The 15,175-nt window shown below is 42.5% G+C and overlaps 1 long non-coding RNA gene across 1 annotated transcript; it reads right to left on the reverse strand.

The window, feature by feature from the left end:
• Window positions 1–4,830: 4,830 nt before the first annotated feature.
• Window positions 4,831–6,774, reverse strand: LOC150059029 (uncharacterized). The gene is made up of 3 exons (XR_016536580.1): window positions 6,687–6,774; window positions 6,070–6,188; window positions 4,831–5,029 (listed from the first exon to the last, which is right to left on the reverse strand). It is a non-coding gene; the product is annotated as an uncharacterized LOC150059029 (long non-coding RNA).
• Between the last annotated feature and the right edge of the window lie 8,401 nt (window positions 6,775–15,175).

Genomic DNA, 15,175 nt, shown 5'->3' on the forward strand with positions numbered 1-15,175 from the left:
TCCCTGCCCCTCCCCCATCTCCTCCTCCTTTCCACATGATTCAATTTCATGCCATTTGCAATCATGAGACAAAAGAACATTCCAAATTCCAATCCCCCAGCCCCAAGCACCCTTTGCAAACCCAGGGAAGGAGGCCCAACCGCCTCACTCATTCCTCTGGCTGTGGACAGAGCGGGTGGTAATGTCTTCCCATCAGGACCAAACTCTTGCCTTTCAACTTTTAACCCCAATGTGTAGAAAATCTCTTGAATTGGGAGAACGAAGTCCCGTGCTTTATATGAAAGAATGTAAATTTTTTTTTAAAAAACACAAGCTTCTTGAAACCCATAGTTTATTAAGTTTTTTAATGCATGGTGGGGGAGACAATAACATCAGTATATGTATATGCTTGCCTAGCATCTCGTATTCCCACTGTCTAGAGGGTAGAGAAGCAGCAAGTGTCAGAAAAACCTGAAAGCCCAAGTGTGCGTTTCAACACTATCCTTGTCTACCCTTTCTCAGGATTGTTTCCACTCATGGGAATCCTGGATGGAAGGGACCCTCAGGGCCTTTGGAGTCTGGGCCAGTATTGCCACAACCAGGCATTTGTATAGGAAATGACTCCAGAGTGTATGCCTGTCTTGATGGTAATGGGGGAATTAAAAGATAATATTTTTGGTCTTTTGTCTGGGCTGTGTTCCAAAGATACTGTAAGAGAGAGTCCTAGCTTGGAATAGTGACTTATGTCCAATGAAATGGTACCATGTGGTCATAATGACAATTTAATTTTACTTGAATGGTTCTCTTGGCATCACAGGGTTTTAGACCCCATCCAAACAGTTCTGGCTGGTGTAGAGCTGGGAGATTAAAACTATGGACCAAATGAAGATGTGAATGAGAGGAAAGAAAAGAGAGACCAAGCCGTCTGTAATCCTACCTACCCAGGAGGCTGGATGTGAGGATCAAGGTTCAAAGCCAGCCCGGGCATAGAAAGACCTGAGACTCTTATCTCCCATTAATCTCTAGAAAATGGTAAGTGGGGCTTGGCCCAGGGGTAGGGTGGTAGCCTTGAACTTAAGAGCTCAGGGACAGCATGCAGGCTGAGTTCAAGCCCTATGACCCACCAAAAAAAAAAAAAAAAAAAAAAAAGGAAAGAAAAAGGGAGACCATAAGCAATGGAGGGCTCTGACCATATGTTCCAGCTAGTGGAAGAGGGAAAAAGAAAGGCAGGAAGGAAAATTAGTGAAATTTATGTTTGTTTTTATTTTTTTGTGCCATTAGTGGGGCTTGAACTGAGGGCCTGGGAGTTCCTTCTTGCCCTTTTCACTCAAGATTGGCATTCTACCACTTGACCCACATCTCCACATTCAGTTTTTTGCTGGTGTATTGGAGATAAAAGTCTTGTAGACTTTCTTGCCTGGGCTGACTTCAAATTGGGGTACTCACATCTCAGTCTCGTGAGTACACAGGTAGTAGACCCACTGGTACCAGAGTAATTCTTTTTCTTTTTGGAGCTTCCTCTCTGAAGCTATACTTTGGTTTCTTTTTTTTTCATATATTTGATTGTATTTAATAGAAGGGTTACATTATATTCACCAGATAGAAGGCGCATAACTTCACAAACATTGATACTCTTTCTCATGTCTTGGTCTCCATTTCCTTCCCCCCCACTCACACCCCTTATCTTGTTTCCCAAATAACCAAATAAACATATATACAATATATCAGATAACAAGGTAAAACACTGTAACAATATGAGAGGAAGCTATACTTTTGTTTCTTTCTCCCTTTCTTCCTTCCTTCCCAATCAGCTAACCAAACTCCCCTAGAGGCACAGAATAAAGTGGGGTAAGAAAAAGAAGAGGATTGCTTGCTCTTTACTATACATAATGCTATTTTCTAACAGTTCTGACTTTTGTCTTCCAATGAGAGTGATGGATAAATGGATCCATAAGGGGAGAGCTAAATTTCTGGAAAAGAAAAAAGTGGCTAGAAATTGTGAATTCCTAGAAAGCAGTAGAGGCTAAAGACAACAAAGTTGGGAACTCTCTAGCAAAAAAAAAATAGTAAGAGGAAATACAGCATCTGGGACAAAGCTGGAACTTTCAGCCAAATAAATGTATTTTACATTTTTTTAAAAATTAAGTGTCACCATTAGATTTTTGACAAAAGTCAACATCAACTGATAATCCATGATACAATATGATTTGGGGCTGCAGTGAGGCCTCCAGTCTGCTGCCTTTAGTAAGGTTGAAAAACAAGAATAGAAGATGTCTGTTGTATTCTATGGAAGATTCTGGCTGAAGGTAACAGGAAGATTCCCCAAGGGGAAGGGAAAGGCAATTTATTAATAATAACTCTGGAGGCAGGTGATTCCAAGAGTGTTAGACTACTTCTAGTGTGATGCTCTAACACGGTTCAGCATCTCTAGTGTTCTCTTTATCTTCCCCCTCCCATTCTATAAGGTAACTATAATCATTTCTTGTAACCTGCCATACAACCTGAGGGAAACATGACCCCCCACCTGTTATTTTATTAGGCTGGCTTCTGCAACTTTCTGGCCAGTGGTGGGTCTCATGAGCTTTCTAGCTGCAAGGAAGGCTTGTGAATTGAGTTCCTGGCCTTTTTCAACCTCTAGAGTAGGAAGGTGCAAAACTTATAGGTAGGAATGGCATTGAGGAGCTACTGTTGTATGCCACGTAGATGTTTTCAGGTATTGTAAATACTTGGAAAGCCAGGGATAGTGATACACACTTCTATTCCCAGAACATGGGAAGCTGAAGTGTAGGAGAATCAAGAGTTCCAGGCCAAGTTGAGACTCTGTCTCAACATGCTTTAGAGAAGTTGACACATATTTCCTCTGCCTTTTTCCATAAGAAACTTGTTCTCTCTTTTTATAGTATCTGCCCCTTTCACGGTAGCAACTCTAAAATTTCAGAGTTTCTTTCAAATCCTGGTTCTCTTAAAGTGACTGAACTTTAGAAAAATGCTTTCATTTTCTTTCCTACTTGAAATATGCGTCACAGATTCATTTTGGGGTATAGATTAGAAAGGACTGAGGTAGAGTACGATGTGAGGGGTGGGTGTCCAGTATAGCTCAGGTTTAAGGAATTTGGCTAGTGATTGCATGACAATTATACAATGTATACAAGTACCAGAGTCTTCTCTTTCTCTTAATATGATTTTTCAAGGTAAAGTGTATCTACTTTGCTCAATCCTGTCTTACCAGTGGACAGCTCCATGGATCTCTAAAGAAGATGACTTGCTGGAAATAGAAATGCATTTTACAAGACGCTTTGAGGAGCCCTCAGGGACTTTCAAGATCCCTGAAGAAAAGTCTTGGGTTTGAATGATGTATCAGTTAATGCTGAACTTCAATGAGTCATAAAACTCTTATACACATCCCAAGTCTACTTCTCCATTGGGTTACTCCCAAACTCTGCCTGGACAATATGGAAACAAAGGTGTACTCTACTCCTTTACTATTTTCTTGATCTTGAGAAGCAATTGTCTCCAGATTAAAGAATTGGATGACCTTGGGTTATATTTTGGTATTATTCGGAGGTCTTCAGGCTCCAAGCTCAAGTCTTTAGGCAAAATTGTATGTAGAGGAATTTGGAAGAAAGGGAAGTGGGGGCATCATGTGTTCTAGAAAGTCTTCCTTTCTACCAAGTTCTTCTTGCATTCTGTGTGATGCAGAAAGGCAAAGGCACTTCTCATGCTCTGTCTGCTTTGGGGTCCAGCAAACCTGTACTCGAACACAGTTCTGCAGATGAACCATGGAGATGTACATGATAGGGCCATGTTTCCTGGCTTCTAGAAAATGTAGGAATGTAGGTAAGTAGGGAAACCATCTAGCCAACTTTGTTTTGATGTTAGTTGTGGTGTCTTATAATTCAAGTCAGCCTTGGCAGATTTTATCTACTAAGAATGGAGGCTATATCTTCAATAATTTTCATGGCACCTATATTCTGAGTACATTATAATTTTTGTTAATGAACTGACCTCATAAAAGAGTCTCATAAAGAGACTCATTGGATGACGACTCTCCTTTCACAAGGACAGTTATAATGGCCAGGTGCTGATGGTTTACACTTGTAATCCTAGATACTCAGGAGGCTGAGATCTGAGGATTGTGGTTCCAAGCCAGTCTGGGCAGGAAAGTCTGTGAGATTCTTATCTGTAATTAACCACCAAAATCCAGAAGCAGAGGTATGGCTCAAGTGATAGAATGCCAACTTTGAATGAACAGCTAAGGGATAGTGCCCAGGCCCTGAGTTAAAGTCCTGGTACAGGCACACACACACACACACACACACACACACACACACATTCTCACACATGCACACACTCACATACACAGATATCTTAGAAAAGACTGAATGAAAAAGTGCATGAAATCATTCACCACACTGTACAGTCTATAGACACATATTTTATTTCTCTTTTTCTTTGATGCCTCCTATTTGACACCTTTCCTCTCCTTGGTTGCTGAGAGGCCCTGTCCTTTCACCCTTGTTTTGTTGCTCTTGCATTTGGGAGAGAATCTGTGGTTTATTCACAGTAAGGTTTCTGAAAAGGATTGGACCTGTGTTAGGGGAAGAATGAGGTTAGCCTAGACCACGTGATAGTGAGAGGAGGAGGTAGGTGGCAGGGAGGTGTGGGAGGTGAGAAAAAGTGTGTTGGCCATTTTCCTCAGATCCCTTTGTTTTGGAGCTGCAGACATGTTTAGTGACTTCTTGTCTTTTGTGGAAAAGGACATTTTGAAGAATCCAGGGTCAACAGAGATGACACTAAATTGATTAAGAGTATTTATTTAGTCTGCAAGGTGAATAATGAAGTACCATGGGATTAAAATCTTTTAAAACAAAACCAGACTGGGGCTATGCTGGGTGTGCCAGCATGTCTGTAGTGCTTGTGGCCTTAAGGAAATAGATGTGTGATGTGTCTAGTGAGGTCACGGAGAATGCATCTGTAAGGGAAACGACCAAAGTTCTGAGGTTAACATCATTGAGGAAGGTCATGTTCTTTACATGTTAAACTTGATATCCTGTTAAACGATATGAAGACATGAAACACAGGTTAGATTTTAGAGGAAAGAGATACCCCAAATTTTGTTTATATGCCTTAACATTGATTTATAATCTATAAGTAACTAGATGCAATTCATTTATTCAGTCTCTAATATTTTACACCCAGTGAGCCTTCTTTCCTGTTTTTTTTTTTTCCAGTCCTGGAGCTTGAATTCAGGGCCTGGACACTGTCGCTCAAGACTAGGGCTCTACCACTTGAGCTACAACACCTCTTCGGGCTTTTATTTCTGTGTGTATGTGATACTGAGGAATCAGATACAGGGCTTCATGCATGCCAGGCAGGCACTCTACCACTAGGCCATACTCCCAGCCTGAGCCTTCTTTTCTTATAGAAAGAAAACTCTTATATTTACTTATTTCCTTAATAAGCACACATTAAGGGCTTAGTTGAGGCCAGGCTTCGTGTAGTGGTTCCTCATGTGAATGAGAGTCCCTGAAGATTTTGGACAAAGGAATGATATGACTTCAGTGATGCCCTTCAATTTCAAAGGATCACTTTGCAGTATTCTACAGAGAATACTCTGTAGAAGCAAAGATGGAAGTGGGATTCTAGCAATGCATACAGTAGACTACGAGGCCTGGCTTGGTCTGTAGTGCCGAGGGGTTCTGTGCTTTTAGTGGGACTTGAGAAAGTGACAGTTGTGAACCACTGAGATTACCCCTTAGGGTTACCATGGTGAGTGGGCAAAATGATCCTTGAGGGGCTTTGTAGTTGGATGGTCCACAGGTCAGAGGAAGCATGTGGCTAATATTTAGAGGATAAATAGTCTAGTGAGAGTCAGGCTGGGGTGATCCAGCCTTCTGGGCTCTTTTTAGGCCAGTGAGACACACTGTGTATCAAGAGGCGGCTCCTGAGCGATATGCCACAGTGGTCCTGTACTAGGACATGCTTGCTTTTGGTGTTTCAAGGATGTAAAACTAACCCCTTGTGCCCGCTCATTCTACTTTCTATTTGGGAAAAACTCTGAATGTTTGAATTTGAGAGAATAATACTTACTCCAAATGTGACTCATCTAAAGGAGAAGAGTCTGAGTAAGTGTCATTAGCCAGTTTATTATCATTTTTCTTCTTTGTCTAGGGTGGGGGAGCTGATTTTTGAGCTGGCTTCATTCCACCCTAGAAACATGAAAGAAGTAAGCATTGGAATGGCAGTGTGTGATTTTAGAACCCTTGTCACAACTATGGCCAGTTGGAAAAAAATAATTGAGACCCTTCTTGGCAGTAGTGATAGATTGTGACTTGGCTTTCTTCCGGTGGGCTTTCCTTCCTACAGGAGTGACCTGAGGGTGGACATTCCTGAAGGGAAACCAGCAGGCTGGTGGAGGAGAGATTCAACCATACCCAGACTGTTCAGAACCCGGCTTGTTGAAACAGATGAACCTTGATTGCCCTGGCTGTGGACAGGGACCACCCTCTGGTGTCAGAGGAGGCCTCTGGAACCTTCCCAGTCCTTAGGAAAAGCTAGTCTCACCATTTTGTTTTTGCCTATGTGCAGGAAACCACCACAAGTAAATCTGGTATCATTAGGATCTCTGAAACACTAGGTGTTTCCCCACTTGCTGAAAAGTTCATGCCTGTTTCCTACATTTTCATGTAGCAGAGGATCTGTCATACTCTGTTTGGTTCTTAAATGGAGACCAGTGAGGAGCCTGAAAATACTGCCTGCAACCTTGCTGCCCTCACAGAGGGGCCGCACTCCTGCCTTGGGATGTGCCTGCGGTGGGAGGGGGGTGGGCAACCTGAAATGAAGGCACTTTGTTGACACTTTCTTGGCACATAGCCCACTTGTGACTTCACACCCTGAGCATGCTGTGATGTCAAGTTCTACTCTGCAGCCTTGCAGAGGAATAAAGCCAGCTGCAGGAAGCCTGGGCATCTACAGGAGATATAGACAATTCTAGGAGTTGGGGGAGGGAGATCGGGCTTGAAGGCAGGGGATGTAATTCAGACTCCTTGTGAACCATAGTCTAGCAAATTCTGATCGCATTCTGGAGAGGGTGGGAAAGATAAGTAGGGGTTCTGGCCTATATTGCTGTGGTAGTGGTAGCCTCTCCCTGGTGTAGTGTAACTGGAGAAGTGTGGTGCTGGCAGCCTGCCCCAGGGCCCCAGCCTGTGGGCTGGGAGGAGGGCTGGGTGGGGCCGCTGCTCTGCCAGTGAAGTAGAGTTGGACAGGTTCCTTGGCGTGTGCCTGGATATGATTTGCTTCTCTTTGTAGCAGACCTCAGGCTTCCCATGTGAAGTGACAGAAAGTAAGAAACTACTAGCAGAAAGCATCTTGTTGGGCTCTTTTCCAGACACTGTCCTTGTAAGCCCAGTGAGATTCTGACATCTTGCTAGTGTGTCTATTAGAAGAACCAAAGTCAGAACGTTCTCTCCTCAGTCCAGAAAGGCTATAGGACTGTTTGCAAAGACATCATGACCCAGGAAGATGACTCTCCCTAACTATTGGATAATGGTGATTACAGAGAAAAACATGGGGAATATTTATATGCCGACAGGAGTCAGAAATGAAGGGGGTTGTGCAGTCTTTAGCTGCTTTATTAGGAGCGATTAAGATGGAATCATAAGACATTTAGCTCAAAGGCTGTTGTGAGGAAGAAGGGAATTAAAATGTGAAGTGCATTAACATGACACCATAACAACACAGTGCTCTGTACATGTCACCTGTATTATTATTGCAGCAGTGGTGACTATACTTGGAGGCATTCTTACTCAGCGGTTCCACTGAATGTAGACTCGAGCCTAACTCTGGATTTTCTGCTTCTGTCATGAGTGACCTTTCTACGTGTTGATTTTCATACATAGAGATGATAGTAGGCACAGCTTTATCATGAAAGCAACAGGCATGTCTTAGCTCTCAGTCTACCAGAACAACCTAGGTAGGAGACTAGGTAATTTGACATGACAGAAATTTATTTCTTACAATTCAGGAAGTGGAGAAATCCAAGATCAAGTTGCCAGCAAAGTCGGTGTCACTCTAGGACTGTTTCTCCAGTCTTATAGGTGTGTGTGTGTGTGTGTGTGTGTGTGTGTGCACGCGCGCATGTGCACGCGCGCTTGTTGGTTCTGGGGTTTGAATGAAAGGCCTGGGTTCTTTTGTATTCTACCACTTGAGCCACAGTTTTATTTCTGTTTGTTTGTTTCTTTTGGTGATAATTGGTGATAAGAGTTCCATGGGCTTTCCTGCCTGGGCTGGCTTCAAACCACGATGATCCTTGGATCATCAACTCAGAGCCTGAGTTGCTAGGCTTACAGGCCTGAGCCACAGGTGTCCAGTTCTCAGTGTGAATTTGGTGACAAGAGAAACAGCTGACCATACTAGAGGTGATATGTCAATCACCAGTCAGCCCTGTCACGTATGATGAACCTGAAGCTTCACTAGCTTTGTTGACCCTACTGGATGTATAGTAAGCGTGTGATAGATGTTTGAAAGCAACTTAGATGATCATGTCAAGGTCTACTCAGCAGCAACGTGATAAGGATTTCCTCTAGAGGAGCAAGAATATGCTTAATTCTGAGAAACTGTTAGGAAAAAGAACTTTAGGCATTCTAGGGGGTGGCTTTTTCTTGATTCAGCTGACTAAAGGATGTGGTGAAGTCTACACGTTGACCCATGTTCTCTGGAATAGCACAAAGCTGGTGGGCCTGAGGTTTCCAAGCCTGTCCAATCATCTTTTCACAACTATCTTTCGCATTTCTCAGGGTTATTTTCTAAAGTAGCTGAAGTTATATCTTTTTGTATATAAAAATACAGAATTTGGTCATAGGAGAAAATGAATCTAACACAATGAACTCTTAAAATATTTCCTAGCTGGGCCGGGAGTTTGGCCTACTGGTAGAGTGCTTGCCTAGCATGTATGAAGACCCAGGTTTGATTCCTCGGTACCACATACATAGAAAAAATCCGGAAGTGGTGCTGAGGCTCAAGTGGTAGAGCTCTAGCCTTGAGAAAGTCCAAGGACAGTGCTCAGGCCCTGAGCTCAAGCCCAGGACTGGCAAAAAAACAAAACAAAACAAAAAACCAAAATAATTCCTAGCCTAACAATTCTTCTTGGAGCCAGTTTCTCCTTCCTGTTTTAGTTTTTTTTTTTTTTTTTTAGAAACCCAAACAGAACCAAATAAACTTAAATAAAGAATAAAAGTAGGCTCTAAGAAGGAGAGACAATTTTTGAAGTGGGTGGGGTGCTGTGGTGCCAAACAAGTGAATTCTTAGAGATCTAAAAAGGCTAAGTGGAGTTCTTAAAAACACTTTTCTCTTTGGCATAGAACTTTAAACTTTTTAGAGCATTTTTAGATCTATTATCACATTTATCTTAATAAGAACCCAATGTAGAAGGGCAGAGATATTCTGGCTAGAAATTCAAGGATGTAATTTTTTGTTTTTTAAATAAGAAGACTGTTTCTAGATGGAGATGGCTTGTCAGATGTGGGCAAGAGGCTATAGGAATTTGGAAAAGTCTGGAAACTTTCACCTGGGCTGGGATAAACAAGTGTTTCTTTTTTATCCCAGTTAGTTGGGGCAGAGGGAGGAATTGGGAGAAACTGCCTGGGAAAAAACCATTGTTTATCTACAGTGGAGGAGATGATGACATGGAATGGGGGTGGGTTGGGCATGGAAGATGCCTCAGAATTATCCAAGCATTTGTTTTTCATCAGGAACAGCAGCGACAAATAGTTACCAAGTGCTAACTCTGTGTCAGGCCCATGGTAAGAAGCAAGAATAAGTCACAATGTTTGTAGTTCATCTGGGAGGTAAGACACAGGTATTTGAAACAATATAAATGTCAACACAAGACAGTATGTGGTGGCTCCAGCTATGTAGAAGAGAAGCAAGAACTCAAAGGGGCTTAAAAAAACAAGGAAGATCAAGTTCTCCTGAAGTGAACAGAGATTTTTTAAAGAAAAGCTCTCAGGAGATATAGAAAGTTCTAGAGAAGATTGATTGCTAAAACAGAACTACACAGAGGTCAGGGCCAGGAGTTTGGCCTAGTGGTAGAGTGCTTGCTCAGCATGCACAAAGACCTGGGTTCAATTCCTCAGTACCACCTACATAAAAAAAAAAGCTGGAAGTAGTGCTGTGGCTCAAGTGGTAGAGCTCTATCACAAAATCTCAAGGACAGTGCTCAGGCCCTGAGTTCATGCCCCAGGGAAGAAGAATGTGGTTGGAACATCAGGTGAGATATGTCATGGTACTACCTCTTATGGGCCATAGAGAACCAGGGAGTTTTTAAACAACTGTGAAAGCAGAGTGCAGGGAAGGGTGTGTCCTCAAAGACTGCCATTATAGTCCTGACTTCCCGGAAAGCATTGCAGTGGGACTTTCCTAAATGCTAGAGATCCTGTTAGGATTGTCACCTGTTAGGAATGTCTTACATCAACTGTGGCTTTAAGGGTTGCTTTTAGATTATAGAAGTGTACATTTTGTTTTCTGGTGGGGTGCTGGGACACAGCCAGGGCCTTCCACATACCTCTGAGCTACATCTCTGACTCCAGGTTGGAAGACTCTGGATTACATACTTAGAGAGGTGGTAGGGGATAAAAATTTGCAATAGGCTCAAGTAGAATTAACTTGATCAGAAGTGAAGCTCTTAAGGAGAAGAATATAGCTTGTTTGCCTTTGTGTCTCCATCATCTAGCACTTGCCCATCATTTATTGACGCTTACTGCACTAGGGTTTGGATCTTTGTTCTTTTTTTTTTTTTTTTTAGATAGTCTCACTGTGTAGTCCAAGCTGGTTTCCAGTGTGAGATCTTCCTGACCCTGTTTCCTGAGTGCTGAGATTATAGATTTACTATGACACCAGCTGCACAATTCTCACACACATTCTCACACACCATTCTCTAGCACCCTGTTTGCAGAATGGACAATTCCTGGATCTGAAGCTTTGCCCATATGTGAGAGCATGATATACAGCATCTACAGAGAGTCAGAGCTTTTATCAGAAAGGTTTACTTTCAATCCAGAAAGGTTTACTTTCAATTAAACTAAAGTTTAAATACAGTTTTGAGTTAGAAAGGTATATACTATTCTACTCTTTTATACGGAAGGTACTCCACCAAATAATTTTTATTTTATATAAATCACCAAGTAATGTGTATTACCCTCATGAAGTAGATCCGTGGTAGGACATTATTTTGCTAATAAACAGAACTATAGAGCTTATGCTAAATTTATGAGACGTGCAACAGAATGTTACTACGTTCTTGAGCCACCACTGTTTTACAAATTTGGCATCTACAGGCCTCAAAACGCTGCAATGTTTTAAATTTATTTACACCCTGCAGTTTCCTTAGGGAACTGTTTTCCATAAGCTAATGAGGCGCTGGTGGGAGGCCGCTCTGTTATTCCTGGCAGCAACACAGACACATCGCCTGCTGCTCTGCTTTTTTCCTCAGTAGTCCAGTGCAAATAATAAATATGGGGAAATACATCATCCCTTTGAATGTGGGAGCCAAAATGAAGGGCTGCCAAGGTTGAAACAAAGCAATTGCAAGCCTGGAGCCCATTCAGGTACTGTACCACATGTGCCCACATTTTAAGGACATCCTGAACAGCGAGACTTCATCATGTCTGTGTATTTGTCCTGAGCACATTGGAACCCTCTGGTAATCTACCTTTAGAAATGGTCTTTCCATGGATTAAATTGTATTTTCCTGCTATTCTGAGGATAGGAAACTTGTCTTCTAGATTATGACTCAAATAGCGGGAATCCATGTGACACCTCAAAAGTGCTCAATTCTGTGATAGTGGGAGTTATAAAGGAGGAGGCCAGGGTCCATTCCTTGCTTTCATGCATGTACACAGTTGGATTGGAAGGGTGTTTTAAATTAGGAGGGCTACTCTTACCAAAGATAGTAATCTCAGAGGTTCATGCAACTTTCAGAGGAGATTAACACAGAGGCCTGGTTGGGCCAGGAGTTCAGAGTAGGTAGCCAGTGAAGGAATAGATGAGTGGAAGTCCCTGCTTTGTTTCTGGTCTCTTCTGAAGGCACCCTAGAGGATGTGAGTAAACTGGTATTAGCACCAGCAAACCCCACCAGTAGTAGGCTAATTTGCTGCAGGCCCTTCTAAGACACTGAACTCTGGCCCTGACTCAGGCAGATATCCCCACGAGCAGCTGTCCTCTGAAATCACCTTTGTTCAGCTTAACTTCACATGAGCAGTTCAATCTTGCTGAGTGCATTGGATACGTTCCCCTCCCTCTTTCTATTTTCTGCTCTGTTTTCTCTGCTTGTCACTTAGAGCTGGTTGAGGTCAACCCACAACTGTTTCCCGACTTTGAGGAGGCAGTAAAGAGATTTTAGAAACAAGTCCTATGCCGTCTATGCTGTGGCTTGTGAGAAGTAGAGGGTTTTTCTTCCACAATTAGCCTGATTATGCTTCAGTGTATTTTTCATGGCCTAGAGTACACCAGTGTACCAGCCAATGCTGCTTCTCCTGGTTGTCTATGAAGTATCTTTATATACCTCCCGCCCCTCCCTGGTTTATTGTCGAGGGTTATTGGAGAATTAGAATATTAGCTAGTATAGGCTTAATGAATTGCTAACGTGAAAGGCGAAAGTGAATCATATGCCTGTGGCTGTTGGACCTATTGAGTATAAATATAGACCTACTCTTGTCTCCACTTTTCTGTTTCTGTGTGTCTGTGTGCTTGGATGTTGAGAATTGCCTCATGACTCTATGGCTGGAAATAGTCACTTCTCCCTTAGTTTCTAGGGGTGCTATGAGATTTATTTCTCCATATACTTTGTATTTCCCATACACTACTTCTGTGATTCCATGATTAAGACCACTTTAGGAAGTATACATTTCTCACCATTTCGTTCATTGGCAAATGAAAGTTCTGAAAATTTGTACAGTTGCCCAAATCATATCAGTAACATTAGCAAAACCAAAATGTACACTCAGGGCATGTGCCTTCCTTCCCGTTGTACTCATTCGATCGATCGACTTTGTGAGTTGTCTGGGAAATTGATTTAATTCTTCATTGACCTTGTAGGGTGAATTATTTGGCCATGTTCCTAGAGCCACTTTCTGATGGTGGAAAAATCAGGAGCACAGTTGTGGATAAAGGTTGGGTGCCTTTCTGGTGAATATAATGTAACTCTTCTATTAATTACAATAAAAATATATGAAAAAAGTAAAATGTATGATGAAAAGGGAAAAAAGGGGTGCTTTTTGCTCATTTGGAGTGCCTAGCTGTCTGCTTCTAAAAACTGCAGCATTTTGCACATATTCTTTTCTCTCCTAAAATGTCTTCTCTGGCTTGGGCAATGGAGAATATTAGTCTTGTGCAAATGGGTTCCTATAGCAATCTGTGGGTGATTCTAATAAGACTTAACCTTTTCAGGCTATACCGTCCCAATTTGCATACATGGAATTTCCTTCATGGAAACTATAATGTCATAAGTTTCTTGGAGACCTTTTAGACCTTCATGCCTGGCATGGCAGATCTCTAGTACTCCTTTCCGGATTTCAGGATAACTTACAACTAGTTCTTGCATGGGAGAAGATGAGACTAGACTGGTGGATGTTATTATCTCTGTGAAGGCAAAAGAATCAGTGCACCAAAGTGCACTTTGTTTATTTACAGTACTTCTGAAGATGTTGCACAAAGAAGTATAAAGATAGATTGATACTATTCAACTAGATCTTCAACCGGCAGCAAACCAGGGTTCGCAGATTGGGGTTCCTGAAATAGGGGACAAGGACTAGGAAGAAAAAGAAGAGAGACAGACACACCGGGTCCGGGATGTCCGCAGTCCAGGCAAAGACTGACTAGACTGCCGCGTTTATTTTCCCCTCCCCCTTCTTCCCTCCTCCTCTCCCAGGGAACCTCCAGGTGTTACATTCATATGGTAATTCTCAGGTCATTTACATAGAATAGGGCCAGAAAGCAATAAGACAATATAGCCATCGTCTGATGCAAGTCAAGGTACAGTTTGATTCCACTCTGGCTCCCAACATGTCCCCCGTTTTTTATTTTAAAAGAAACACAAGTGCAATTTTTACTCTTTTCTATACCCCTAATTTATCCTGTCACATTTTCCAAAAATGACTTTGGTCCCTTGGTCCAACGGGGATTTGATGGGCGGAGATTCAACTTCCGTGACTTCTTCAAGCTGACTCAGGGGCGCCGTCTCCACGCTTGACCAGGGACCTTAAGAAGCCTAGCCTGTTTTATCAAGGGGTTGCAAGGATTAGACACCAGGAACAACAATCTACTCCAAACTAGAAATCATACTTGACATTCAACAACTGCACAAACCATCCTTGGCCACAACAGCGCAGCCTACCTAGCACCCATTTGCAAAGGCTTTTTCTTGATTGTCTGGGGAACTAAATTTCTGCAACCTTAACAATGCTTCAGTTGTCAGATCTAAACAGATTAATAGAGACACAAGCTTCAGATCCACAAACTTTTCCTGAATTTGTGGCTGGTGTCAAAAATAAAAAAATTCGCTCAATTAGGACTTTAAACTACCCACTATCACAGAAGATTGACAAGTTCCTGCCCAGTTATGAAAGGCACGGGCATTAGTAAGGCATGCTTACAAACTATTCTATGACCTCCCGGCTCTGATTAATTTGAATGGCCAAGCACAAGTGACTCTAAGATCTGACACCAACTCTGCCATCCAAGCAGAGGCTTTCCTGTCCCGGTAGTGTCTCTCCACACAGGGATAAACATCCCATTGGCATTTCACTTTGTTGGTTGCTGGATTTGAACTCAGGGTCTGGGCGCTGTCTCTCAGCTCTCCAGCTCAAGGCTAGCGCCCTGCCACTGTGAGTCCCGAGCTTGGTGCTTGAGTGCTTCCCCCCAGCTTTTCAGCTCAGAGCTAGCACTCTGCCACTTCGAGCTCCAAAGCAACTCTGTCCCAGCATCCTGCTGGCAGATTAGACACCACAGTCTCACAGGGACTTTGCTTTGCCCGGGCAGGCTCAAAACTGTGGCTTTCAGATCAATGAGTCTAGAAAAGGCCACTTTACTCCAATTAGAAGCAACAAGGTGGTCAATACAGAAATAGTCTCTAAGCATGATCTTACCTGGAACTTGGTGAGGGCCAAACTTACATCTGAATGAGGATCTGCTGTCCTTCTCC

Source organism: Megascapheus bottae, chromosome 9 (genome assembly GCF_031878675.1).
Source record: "Megascapheus bottae isolate mThoBot1 chromosome 9, mThoBot2.hap1, whole genome shotgun sequence".
NCBI classification, from domain to species: domain Eukaryota; kingdom Metazoa; phylum Chordata; class Mammalia; order Rodentia; family Geomyidae; genus Megascapheus; species Megascapheus bottae.